General features: G+C 46.8%; 1 long non-coding RNA gene across 2 annotated transcripts; it reads left to right on the top strand.

The window, feature by feature from the left end:
• The first annotated feature begins 835 nt into the window (after window positions 1–835).
• Window positions 836–11,577, top strand: LOC129531694 (uncharacterized). Of its 2 annotated transcripts, none has more exons than XR_008677023.2 (3): window positions 836–2,958; window positions 6,828–6,981; window positions 11,031–11,577. It is a non-coding gene; the product is annotated as an uncharacterized lncRNA (long non-coding RNA). The 2 variants fall into 2 exon arrangements; XR_008677024.2 differs by lacking the exon at window positions 11,031–11,577 and adding an exon at window positions 7,452–7,569.
• Window positions 11,578–12,072: the final 495 nt, after the last annotated feature.

Here is a 12,072-nt window from a genome sequence, read left to right as displayed (position 1 = left end):
ACCTGGTGAGCACCGCTCTCGGCAGGCTGAGCTTCCAAGGGCTCTACGGCCACATAGGGCATTCCGTGTACTCACAGAGACTAGCAGGGAGCTCTTCTTCAGCCACTCGTGCAGCCTGGACACCCCACCCCCTGCGAACCCTCTCCCATGTGGAAGCTAGTAGTTACCAGAAGGAAAGGAAAAACAGTCACAGAGCATGCACTGCGCATTCTAGGGCACAGTTCAGGGAAATTGGGCCCATTTATGACTCTTAAATTCATATGTGCCTATTTCAGTGCAAATAACTCAAGGAACTTAAGTTCATATGAAGGTTCTCTGCATTACAGATGGGCAATGAATCCAAATGTTCTTTCTGGGCTAAGCTGGTTAGAAAAACATCAGCCACATCGAGAGAGCACCTCTGTCCTTGGTGACCAGCTGGGCTTTGCGATCCCTGGTAGGGCCAAGCCAGCATGCAGGAGGGGTGTGGGGAGCACCCCAGGCCCAGTGGGTAGCCGGCTACAGCTAAGCGAAGGGTCCCTGCAGGGAGCAGAAGGCAGGCTGTGAACTCTTGGCAATCCTCCTAATGTCCCTCTGATACACAGGTTAACCTGCTAACAACAAAGTAGTTCTTGGGTGTGAATATTGGGGATCCTCCGTATTTTTCGCTCTTGTGATCCTTTAAAAAATTATATAATCTGAGCTGAGACAGAAAGATCTTTCCTGCTTTTAGCTGAAATAGGTCAAAAAACTCTTGCTGTAAGAATTGCTTGGTGCTGTCCATTCTGAGTGATGGAACAGTGGGGAGGTGTTGCTAAGCAACACTGCACATCCTTCCGAAGCCCATCATCTCCTAGCAACAGGCGGTGGGGTGCGACCCCCCTGCTGCAGGAGCCACCATGGGTGCACTGCCTGATGCCCATTTCACTCCCCTCTGGTCACAGGCATTCACTCTTGCGACAGCTGGACTTCTTGAGCGCCTACAAATCCCCTTACCAGGAACCGGGGATACAGAAATCCAAAGTTGAGGTCTCTGCCTTCAGCGGGAGTCCAGCCTGGTTTAGAGTAAGACACAGAAACAAACAAAAAACTGTATCATCTCAACAGGTGACCTCAGAGTTCTTCCTCAGGAAGGCATTGGCTTTATTTAGGAAAGATCTGGATAAACTTCTGGAGCACGACAATTTGGTTCACGAGGGCATAGATGTTGTCAGAGACAGGAATTGGTGGTTGGAGTTACTGAAAGAGAGGGGAAGAGAAGGCAGGACGTGCACAGGTGGCCCAGCTGTGAGAAAGCCTGGCTGGAGGACTGCTTTGAAGAGAGATATGGATTTTTAAGTGCTTTGCTTTTAAAAGTACCTCTGGCGACCCATACAGCTTGAGTAAACATTCTGTGGCTCCCAGCAGAATTCTGTTCACTGTTACCACGGAAGAAGTGATCAAAGAGAAGGGGCTTTGCTGGGTACATGCCAGGGCAGAGGTCAAGGAAAAGCCACGGATAGGGTCAAAGAACAGCTTGACAAAGGCTGAAAACTGGCACAAAGGCAACCTTGAGAACACAAGCCCCCTGCCCCCAAAATTCAGAGAAACTTCGGGCAGGACACTGACTCCGTCTGAGAAGCTGCGTGGTGGGATCTGAATGGGTCCTATCCAGATCTGAAGGGTGGGGAGCACCCACTGACTCCTGGCTGTCTGGTGACAAAAGTGAGGGGAGGAGCTTCCAGTTTTACCTGGGAGGCAGGGAAAGGTGCCCAGAGGAGGTGATGCCAAGCAAACTCCCACAGGAGGAGACAGGAGGAGGTGCTGATGAGAGGGCTCCAGCCAAGCAAAGGGAGCAAGGGCCCATCTGCCCATCGGGTGTCAAACCTCTGAACATGGAGAAGTTTTTATTTAGTGAGGTGTGGGGCAAATGTGGAAAACCTCAGACATGACATTCCAGCTTCAGAAAAAAAATACATTTTTTTCTCAAATTCAAATCTCACACCAGGATGGCCTTGTCTACCTTCAAAAGTGGTGCCATATCCAGACATAGATGATGGCTAGATGGATAGACAGACACCAAAAAGAAACCCATTACCCTCTCTCAAGAAGATTGTCTGAGAGCGTATTCTCAGAGCAGCCTCTGATGCTGGGCGTGGCAGAGCTCACAGAAGGACTAAACTTTTCAAAATTCACACTGTGCTATCTGGCCTGCTGAGTCAGTTTGCAAAGCACTTGTGTTGATAGTATCTGGCTTGCCTCCTTATTTCAGGGAGACAAAAACCTACTTCTTGTCCCTGGCAGTGCACAACCCCTCCTTCAGCAAGTTTCCCGGCCTGTGGTGGCTGCCCCAAGGTGCTTTGCCAGCTTCCCTGTGTCTGTTCTGCCTCAGTCATCTCAGGGTGCAGGCAAAGCCAGCCCTTCTACCTGGCAGTGCTGAACTAGGAAAAAGTTTGCTCAACAATACTGAGCAGCCCGCCCCATGGATGGGTGCATTGAATGTGTCTGCACTTGTCAGGTACATCTGGCTTCTGCGTTCAGGACAATTACAGGGCACTCTGCAAAATTACTTACTGAGTTGGAGGGCCTGAGAGCACTTCCGTTGTGACAGTGGAGGCGGGCACTGGGAAAGGCTGCCCTTTAAAGGGTGATGGAGGTGCTAACGGAGAGCCCGGCTCCCAGGCTCACTCACGCCTTCCAGGGCATGTGGGTGGACGTGGTAGTCAGCAAAAAGCAAGGGCTTCTCCCAGCGCATGGGTATGGGGCTGGAAGAGGGAAGGGCACAGGGGCCCTCTGGCTCTGGTCCTACCAGCTGGTTGGGAAAGGCTTCTCATGAGCGCTTCACACACAAAGCAAGACTGATGGATGTTACGAGGAGCCACCTTGCATGCCGGTGTCTGTTGAAGGAATGAACGTGTGGACAGCGTGGGTGCATAGATCCAGTCTTCCTCACTGGCTATGGTGTTCTCACTGATCCACATGCTCCCTCTGTTCTTACAGGTACCAAACAGTCCATTTCGAGGTGGAACCTCACAACAGCTCTCTGGGCCCTCCCAGACACACCCTGGGGTGGGGACGGGAGTGTGCTTTAGGGCCGGGGCCGCCCGGGGTTGTTCTGCTCCGCAGTTGTCAAACAGACCCACCCTCAGCAGAGTGGCAGGATGAGAAAGGCAAAGGAAGGAAGGAATGAGGCCTGGGCTACAACTGAGGTTGCCACGGTTTCTTTTTTTCTTTGTCTTTTTCTTTTTTCTCTTTTTTTGAGACAGAGTTTCACTCTTATTGCCCAGGCTGGAGTGCAATGGCGGGATCTCAGCTCACTGCAACCTCCGCCTCCTGGGTTCAAGAGATTCTCCTGCCTCAGCCTCCCAAGTAGCTGGGATTACAGGCGCCTGCTACCACACCCAGCTAATTTTTGTATTTTTAGTAGAGACGGGGTTTCACTATGTTGGCCAGGCTGGTCTCCAACTCCTGACCTCAGACGATCCACTTGCCTCAGCCTCCCAAAGTGCTGGGATTACAAGCATGAGCCACCGCACCTGGCCAGTTGCCATAGTTTCCATCTCTGCTAAGGGTTTGCCCTTGCCTCTGTGGATTTGATTCAGAAAGTGGTGCTGTTAGTATACCAGGAAGAACTTGCCTGTGAGCCTGGTCTGAGAACTTTGCACTTTGCCAAGCTGTCCTTCGAGTATAACGGTGATAGACAAACATTCTTCAAGATCAGACAGAGGGACACAGCACCCAGGGCCCTTTAAAAATGTAGTTGAACATAGTGAGATCCTGTCTCTACAAAAAGTAAAAATACAAAATTAGCTGGGCATAGTGGCACATGCCTGTGGTCGAGCTTACTGGGAGGCTGAGGTGGGAGGATCCTTGAGTCCAGGAGTTCAAAGCTGCAGTGAGCTATGATTGCACCATTGCACTCCAGCCTCGGTGGCAGAGAGAAACCCTGTCTCTAAAAGAAAAAAAGTAGCTGAAAATGAAGTCTGGCCAACTAGGAGATAAAGCAAAATAAGAAATGAAGTGAGGGAGAAGCCATGGGGAAAAGACTGGAAAGAGAGATGACTCCATGTAAGCAAATAGTTAAAGCTACACTATGGAAGAAATTGTGGTTTCAGAATAAAATGTAAATCTTGACAGGAGAAAGCTAGCAAAGTCAGGGGGCTGAGGAGAGGAGGGAAGAGGAAATGTAAGAATGTCAATTTCCTTATTCATAACAAGGAGTTAGTAGATACTGCCTGTAATTGAAACACATAAAATAATTACTACTTATTAATATTTTTCATAAATCCTTTCCTTAATTTTAGCAGGTTATTTTAGAAACTAGCATTTTTTTTCTTTTTTCTTGTTTTTGTTGTTTTGACATGGGGTCTCATTCTGTCCCCAAGGCTGGAGTGCAGCAGTGCAATCATAGCTCACTGCAGCCTCACAACCTTCTGGGCTCAAGCAATCCCGCCTCAGCCTCCCAAGTAGCTGGGACTACAGGTACGTGCCATCATGCTCGGTTAATTTTTTTTTTTTTGGAGACACAAGGTCTTGCCATGTTGCCCGGGCCGGTCCTGAACTACTGAGCTCAAGCGATCTTCATGCCTCACCCTCCTAAGTACCTGGGACCACTGGTATATTTTGTGATGAGGAAATATTTTTCTGAAATTCAGCAGTTTCTACCATTTTACTTCATTTTAGGGGGGGTTGTTAAATTCAAGCACAATTATCTTCAACATTTATTGTTTAAAATAGGATGTAGGCACTAAGCATAAAATAAGAAGCTGGCATCAAGAAACAACATTAAAGGAGTGTGGGGGAGGCCAATAGGATGTGAAAGGTATTTGCAACATAACACTAACAAACCAATGAGAAAAAGGTGAACCTACCCAGTAGAAATAAATTGGGTGAAAGACTTGAACAGGCACTTCACAAAACAGATAGTATCTCAGCTGGCCAATAAATACATGGAAAGGTGCTCAACCTCATTAGTCTTCAGAAAAATGCAAATTAAAACCACTAGAAGCTATGGCATCACACTCAGAATAGCCAAAATGAAGGGGGAAAAAACCTGAAAATATCAAATATAGACAATGGAGATCCCTGGAGCTCTCATACATTGTTGATAACAGGGTAAATGGGTATAGCTATCTGGGAAAACTGTTTGTTCCCCTCCCCACCTCCCCTCCCTCTCTCTTTCTCCTTCTTCCAACCACCACCGTGCCCAGCTAATTTTTGTATTTTTAGTAGAGATGGGGTTTTGCCATGTTGGCCAGGCTCGTCTCGAACTCCTGACCTCAGGTGACCCACCTGCCTTGGCCTCCCAAAGTGCTGGGACTACAGGCATGAGCCACTGCACCCAGCCCACATCCACAACTTTCTTTAGCTGTCTCTCCCCTACTAATTTCTGATGCCCACCCAAATCAAAAAGGTCAGGTAAAGCAAGGCAAAATAGAGCAGAGCCTTAGATTTTGAGAGGGACCTGTCTGTTTACAGCTCTTGGGGTTCCATGAGGAAAACAGACGTTTCTCCCAAAATGGGGTCTGTGGCACCTTCTGTTTTTCCCAAAGCATCCCAGGCTGTCAGAAATTACCTTAGGTCCTCTCATGTGGGCAAAAAGATTGGCAACAAGACCTACTACGGAAATAATTCAGTCAACTGGGAAGAAAAAGAAACACTCAGTACTGTCCCCATTGTAAAGATGGATAAACTGAGGCACCATACAGTTTAAAAATTCATGTTCACATAGAGTTAGGCTCCACAGCTCACTCTTAACCATCCCGTAATTCTGCTGACTCTATGCCCAGTCACCAAGGCACGTGTATGGTGGCTCACGGCCCCCTTAGAGCTTAGAACCTGGATTTCATTCGTGCTCTACAGCTACATAATTGAACAATTTTCCTCTGAATTTGTTGGATTCTAACTCTATATATCTCAAGTTTTATTGTTTCTGAATCTCAAGAGGGGCTGTGATGTCTTTAGTAATATCAAACAACCTATAAACAAAGGACTAAATGAGGTTTAGCAGTATTCAAATTTCTATATGCTTTAAAACATTGAGGCAATGTATTGAGAAACACACCTAAGAAACTGCAACCAATCTACTCGACAAAAATTTAGACACTATCTCTATAAAATAAGCTATCTATTGATACTTATGCATATTTGTACATATATCAACAGTATTTACATGTCATAACCTTAAAATAATTTAAAAGTGTCAAAATCACCAGCCTTATAAATTTCTGTAGTCTTGAAAGAAATGATACAATATAGATTACTTGTTTCTTTAAAGTAGTCAATAAAATGCATAAACTTCTAGAGAAATCCCTTAAAAAAACAGTTCATACCGAAGGTAATAATACATAACACTAGAAATAAAAGAGGGCCCAACACTGCAGGTTCTTAAAGACAACAGTTACTAAAGCATTGTTTTTGGTTATTAACCTTGGCCTTAAAACAATTATATGCATAATCCTCTGCTTCCTTTTCTTGTTGCAAAGATGTGGTGATGAACCAGATTTGCTCATGCAGATGGCAATACTCTTGAAAATGGTGGCAGAGAAATAAAATGAAGGGTATATGGTTCACTTAATGATCTCATAAAGTGGAACTTATTACCCACCCTGCCTCTTGCATATCTCCAGACTAATATGTGAGAGAGATGAAATGGCTGTTTGCTACCAATATTTTATTTGATGCTTCATTTTTTGATTCCTTGAATAACAACTTACAATGCATTAACAGGAAAGCATAGCTATTCAAGGAACTAAATAATTATGCAACTAATTTTTTTCCTCATCTCTATAATGGACCAATATTTTAAAAATACAACACACTGGTGAGTAGTTTATTTTTAACTCAGTTTTGGTTTGTTGTTTGTTAAGGTCATTGCTTGGGAAAAAGAAAACAAAAGAGGAGGAGGAGGAGGAGAAAGTATAGAAACAAGAAATAGAAGCAGGAGCATAAGCAAATGAAGAGGAACTAGATGATGGTGATGAGAAAAAGAAAAAACAGACTGGAAGAAAGTAGGAAAAACAGGTGTGGGAATCAAATGGCCTATAAGATACCTTTTTTCCCCTTCCCGATTCATGAAATTTGAAAAAGTCCAAGACCATCAACAAAAAAAAAACAAGCAAAAAGATAGACACCCCTTAAATTTCATTAAGAGTGAGATAATGCTCCACTCATGCCTGGCTCGGGTGCCATACCTTTTTTCCCCTTCCTGATTCATGAAATTTGAAAAAGTCCAAGACCATTAACAAAAAACAATAAAAAAGATACACCCCCTAAATTGTCACCCCTTAAATTTTGCTAAGAGTGAGATAATGCTCCACTCATGCCTGGTTCAGGCACCAGCAGGAGGAGGGCACCCTCCAGATTCTCCAGGAGAAGGGGGAGGACTCCTCCTTGCCCTGGCTGCACCTCCAATGAGGCCCATGGTACAGCAACCACAGCTTCCTACCTATGCCAGCCAGCCGAATCCTGAAGCTCCTACTCCCCCTTCCCAGCCCCCAGACTTGCTGCTGCTGCCACCACTGGCACTGATGCCAATACAACCACCGCTGCTGTCACCCTCAATGCACCGGCCCTCCCTACAAGGCTCCTACCACATGGCCACTGCCACAGCCCTGCCCCTGCCCTGGCTGCAGCTGGCCACCTCCTACCACTCTGGCATGCTGCAGTCTCTGTCACCACCACCAACTCACAGCGAGGCAAGCTGCAGGACCACAGGCTCCAGCCTCCAGCCTCCAATATCCAGCAGGTGGATCCTCCTTCTCCTGGTAGGAAGCAGCAGTGTGGGCAAAGCCAGAAAAACCTAGACCAGGTTGCAGGAAGTGGTAGCGTTACAGCATCACCTTGTCATGCTGTCCACTGGGTGGCAGGGGCCAGTTTCAGCTAAGGCACTCACACCCACCCTCCGAAGTCCAGCCTCTCCTTTTGGCCCAAGCTGGCCAGGCACTGGGGCCTGGGGTGGGGATTGGAGACACCATAGTGCCCAGCTCCCCAATCCACAGGAACCACTGGGCTCACCGAGGCTGCACTCCTTGGAGAGCAGGAGCAGCAGAAACTCAGACCCAGCCACCCCCAAACCGAAGTGCAGTTGCCATTCCTGATGCCTCCACCCACAGGGCCCTGTCCCCTTGTGATTCCCCCGACTCCATGCCCAGAGATCCCAGGCTGTCTCTGCAACACAGAGGAAGAGGGCACAGGCCCTGGACCCACAGCAGGTGTGGGGGCCCTGCCATGCTCAGGATTCCCATGGAAATGCTATGCACCCCACTGGCTTCGAGCAGCAGCAGCAGAACGAGGTCGGCCTCTAGAGTTTGGAGTCTGGGGAGAGGAGAACAGCCCCTGCCTTGGAGGCCACTGCTGTCACTGCTGCCTCTGCCACCCGCTACTGGCAGTGCAGTCCCTGATAGTGCCCTTAATCCTCGTAGCCCCCAAGCGCCCCCAGCCCAACATCTGCCTCGGGCAGTTGTGCCCAAGTTATCGCACCCAATCCACTCCCCGATGAGCTGCTGTGGGTACTGCAACCCCAGATAGTATCCCCAACCAGCCCCCCGCCAGGGGCAGTCTGGCCCCCAATAGCACCCCCCAACCAACCCCCACCCCCACCCCCACCCTGCCACAGGCAGTATAGCCCCCAGTAGCATCCCTAACCTGTCCCCCACCACGGGGCATAGGCCTAGAGGTTTTTATCTCACCCAATCAGAACATGTAGTCCAGGAACCTCATTTGCATATTTTCAGAATGTGAAGGATGCTAAGGGGGCGTCCCACCATTCCAGGCTCTTCTGCAGCTGTAGCCCAGCTACTCTGTGCCTGGCTTAGAGGAGGAAGAGGAGGAACTGTCTGCCGCACCCTGGAGGCTGTAGCCTGCGGCATCGTGGCTCGCCTCACTGCAGTTGCTGGCTGCGACGGAGACTGCAGCATGGCCAGGGTGGTAGAAAGGTGGTGCGGTAGGTGCGCTATCAGAGGCTGCACTGCCTGTGGTGGGGGGTCGCTTGGAGGCACCTGATGCCTGTAGCATAGAGTGGGTTGGGGGTGCTATCCAGGGCATGGGGGGTGGGGCGACTGGTTAGGGGTACTATCTGTGGATGTGCTGCCCATGGTGGGGAGCAGGTTGGGTGCACTATCAAGGGTCTCACCTCCTGTGGCCCTGAGGGAGGGGTCCAGGCCTAGGCTGCTGGCCAGCCAGTAAAAGAGCCAGAGGCGGTGAGGGTTGTCAGAACCTTGGAGGTTATCTTGAGGCCTTCTCTGGTTTAGATGTATTTTCTCATTCATGAATGTAGGAATGTTGCCTAAGAGGTGTTCATAGTGGCCGTTCTGAATTCTACTTCTAGCAGGGGCTAAGAGAGTTCCAGTAGTTGCATGTGTCTTCTCTCAAAAAATGTTTATTCAGATCTTCTGTTCATTTTTAAATCAGATTCTTTTTGGTTTTCTGGAGGTTTTTTGGTATTGAGTTGTTTGAGCTTATTATATATTCTGGTTATGAATCCCTTCAGGGGTGGGGAGTTTGAAAATATTGTTTCTCCTTCTGTGTGTCATCTCCTTTCTTTGTTGTTTCTTTTGCTGTGCTGAAAGCTTTTTAGGATGACAGAATTTCATTTGTTTGTTTTTGCTTTGGTCGCCTGTGATTTTGAAGGCTTAAACCAAAAACTTTTGCCTAGACCAGTGTCCTGGAGTGTTTCCACAATGTTTTTATTCTAGTAGTTTCATGGTTTCTGGTCTTCAGCATAAGTGTTTAATCCATTTGATTTTATTTTCGTGTATGACGAGAGATAGGGGTCTATTCTCATTCTTGTGCATGACGTTTCCCATTGTATGTATTTTCTTGGTGTCTTTGTCAAAGATGAGTTAGCTGTAAATCTGTGCATGTATATCTGGGTCCTCTATTCCCTTTCATTGATCTATTTGTCTGTTTTCAGGACATGGCCATGCAGATTTGGTTACTACAGCTTCCTAGTACATTTTGAAGTCAAGTAGTGTGATAACTCCAGCTTTATCCTTCCCATTCATGAATGCAAGAACATTGGCTAAGAAGTGTTTATAATGGCCCTTTCTGATTTCTAGTCCTAGCAGTGGGCTAGGAGGGTTCCAATTGTTCCATGTGCCTGCTCTCATTTTGTATCTCCCAGTGTCAAATATCTATTTGGTTTCATTTGCTTTGACATTTATTTTCAATATTGTTTGTAATGTTGATAAGCAAAACTGGCCTATAGTCATCAAATTATCTTTAAATTGGATCATTTCCTTCATTTTGCTTTCTGTATGTACATAGTTGCTTTCTTCTCTTTTCTTAGATTGCATTAAAATGTGACACGTCCATTCCATCTTCATTTCTCATAAGTGCACACTGAAGGCACAGCCTAGAGTCCCACTTTCTCTGGTAGTCCCTCAGCAGCATCGCACAAGTGTTGCCTGTGGGATTTTCATTGTTGTTTCTTTATATAGGTATCATGCCTTCTGTGATGTATTGACTTGAGAATACTTTGTAGTTTTCAGTTTCCCAAGTATATATGCTCTGAGGTGATGATTTTATTGCATTTTTCTAGGATAAACAATTATCCACAATCCACTGTCAGATATTCACCCCTAATGAAACCCACTAAGCCAAAACTAACAGGAAAATGTTTTAATTATTTTTTATAGTACAAAATAATTAAACTGAGGCAGGCAGAAAAAAGTAAGAGAATCCACATAACCATAGTTTACATCACTTTAAATCTTGACAGCTCCAGATGCTGAAAATGAACCCGGGTCCTGCAATTGCAGGCTTCATTTCTCCTCTCAAAGGCACAGTCTGTATGATGTGTTCAACAGGAACATCTCTTGGGCTCTCGCCCCCTGACTTGTTATTCACAAGCACCGTGGTGTTTGAAATCATCCATTTCTGCAGATCTATGCCCAGCCCTCCCATTCCAAAGGCTCACTCCAATTGCTCCTCAGCCCTCTTCAGACTGGATTTCTGGCTTCTTCTTTCCCTCTGACCCTGAATTCAGAAGAGCTTCTTCTGAGGTCCTCTTGCTGCTTCAGCTTCTCCTCCTTCTGCTTGAGGAGTGCTTTAAAATGCTCTTTATTTTGCAGGTGCTGCTGCTTCTTGGCCTTCTTCACCCTCTGACTGCGCACTGTACTCAGAGCATCCAGCAGTGCAAGGATCTGACAGGGACAAAACCTGGCGAGCATCAGAATATTCTCACAGACACCGCACACTCCCATCCAGGCATGTCAGCTGATGGAATCCAAGATAGACGCAACCCAGGATCCAAATGAATGTTAACGCCTTGAAAATGCATCCCAAGCTAGGAAATCATTGTTGGCATGGAGATACAGGTGTGAGCACATTTACCTTTACCACAAAACCACCTCTGTTCATCACTCTATGGGCTCTGTGTGCCACTAACCAGGACGAAGGGTTCCCCAGCCATGCCTATGACTCCACATTAAAATGCACAGGGCAGAACACGGCCAAGCAAAGGACTGGAAATAGACTCCAGCCCTGCCTCTAACCTATAGTTCTAGTGCCGTGAATAACTCTGGCCTCATCCCCTCCTGATCAAAACTGAGTAACAGTAGAAATGCAAAGTGTGCTGCCAAGAGTGTTATTTTCCTATCTAAACGGCAGTCAATTGGCCGTAGGACCTTCCTTTCATGAGGCTTGCTTATGATGGTTGGTCTCTGCCTGTCCTTCAGCAACTTGCCTGCCTTTGCTTGGGTCTTGGGCTTGTTCTTAAATGGCAAGGCTTTCTGCAAGGCTTTTGGAATGTGCAGTGAATTAAAATGTTTCTTATGCCTCAGGATTGGCTGAAAAGTAAAATAAAACAAAAACTTGGACATATTTAGATTATGATCTATGCGTATTTGAAACCCACAAAACCTTCTCACTGGATTGACTTTTCCATAAGATCAGTAACACTAGAGTCAGCTGACTCTCAGAAATCAGGACTCGGTCATCCATCAAATATGGACTGCCTCAGTGGACACCCACAATTCTAGGCAGACAGAGGAACAAATACAAATAGCTTATACTTGCAACTCTTCCAGAAAACCAACCGTGCCCATTTCTATGGTATAAAACTATGAGGTCTCAACACAGCAGATGCATAGATCCAGTTTCCTCTCATGTTAA

This window comes from Gorilla gorilla, chromosome 12, assembly GCF_029281585.2.
Source record: "Gorilla gorilla gorilla isolate KB3781 chromosome 12, NHGRI_mGorGor1-v2.1_pri, whole genome shotgun sequence".
NCBI classification, from domain to species: Eukaryota; Metazoa; Chordata; class Mammalia; order Primates; family Hominidae; genus Gorilla; species Gorilla gorilla.
Note: the sequence above shows the minus strand (reverse complement) of the source record. Positions and strands in the feature narration are given on the sequence as shown.